Source organism: Gekko japonicus, unplaced genomic scaffold (genome assembly GCF_001447785.1).
Source record: "Gekko japonicus isolate JY-2015 unplaced genomic scaffold, Gekko_japonicus_V1.1 scaffold165, whole genome shotgun sequence".
NCBI classification, from domain to species: Eukaryota; Metazoa; Chordata; class Lepidosauria; order Squamata; family Gekkonidae; genus Gekko; species Gekko japonicus.
In genome coordinates, this window is record NW_015163097.1 from 1,716,046 (window position 1) to 1,717,452 (window position 1,407).

The following is a 1,407-nucleotide window of genomic DNA, read 5'->3' on the forward strand; positions in this document are numbered from 1 at the left end:
TCCTCCTCCTCCTCCTCCTCCTCTTCTTCTTCTTCTTCTTCTTCTTCTTCTTCTTCTTCTTCTTCTTCTTCTTCTTCTTCTTCTTCTTCTTCTTCCCCACCCTTCATTCAGAGTCTCAGAGCACCTTACAGCCTCCTTTCCGTTCCCCTCCCCACAACAGAAAACTTGTGACGTAGGTGGGACTGAGAGAGCTCTTTCGAGGACTGCTCCTAAGAGAACAGCTCTGAGAGAATTTGTGACTGGCCCAAGGCCACCCAGCTGGCTGCATGTGGAGTAGCAGGGAATCAAACCCAGTTCTACCAGATAACCACAACACCAACCTGGCTTTCTGAACTCTGGCCCCCACCTGTAGGTTGGCAACCGTAGCCATTCCTTAGTCTCGTGGTCTTTCTTTGTGGACCCTGGAGGAAATGGCCAGGCCTCCGTGGCTTTCATCTGACTCTGAGTCTTTGTGCTCTCTTAGGACATGAGCGTCGCAGAAGTGGCCAGCTTGTTGCTACGAACCGAAGAAACCTTCTCGGCGTACCTGGCACGGATCAACAGCGTCATCCTTACTCCCCTGTTGCAGTCAGGTGAGGATGCTGGGTGGTCGTAGGCAGCATTCCCTCTAAGCTGAGTTCATGTGAGCCACCTCACAGTTTTTTAGCCTCCGGCTCACACGTTTTTGTCTCAGCTCAGGAAGGAGGGCTCCAGAGCAAACTGATTTATGCAGCAGCTAAATTGCTCGCTCACAACATTAATGCCAGTCGCTCACAAAGTAGAATTTTTGCTCACAAGACTCCACAGCTTAGAGGGAGCATTGGTCGTACGGGTACTGGGATGGGCTCAATTGCACTAAATGGTCTCTTTTTGCCAGAGACATTTCCAATTGTATGGTCCCTAGAAAACCATTTTTTATTGATTGACGATTTTGGAAAGATGTATTTCTTTAGTTCATATATACCCCACTTCTCTCCCCAAAGGGGGTTTACACCATTCTCCTCTCTTCCATTTTATTCTCACAACAATCCTGTGAGGTAGGTTTGGCTGAGAGAGTGTGACTGGCCCATGGCTACCTGGTGAGCTTCTGTGGCATGAGCAGGGATTCGAACCTGAATTTCCTAGATATTAGTCCAACAGACTTAACCCCCTATACCACACTAGTTGTTTGAAAGGTATTGGATCCATGTTGATGAGTGAGTGTACACCTGCACTGAAGGTACTTCAGGTCATCCTCCAGGTATCTAGAAGTTTAATCTGTTTAGAACATCAGATGAGCCCTGCTGGATCAGACCCAGTGGTCCCTCTAGTCCAGCCTCCCGTCTCACACAGGGGCCAACCAGTTCCTCTGGAGGGCCAACAACAGGGCAGAGAGGCCGAGGCCTTCCCCTGCTAAGAACATAAGAAGAGCCCTGCTGGATCAGACCA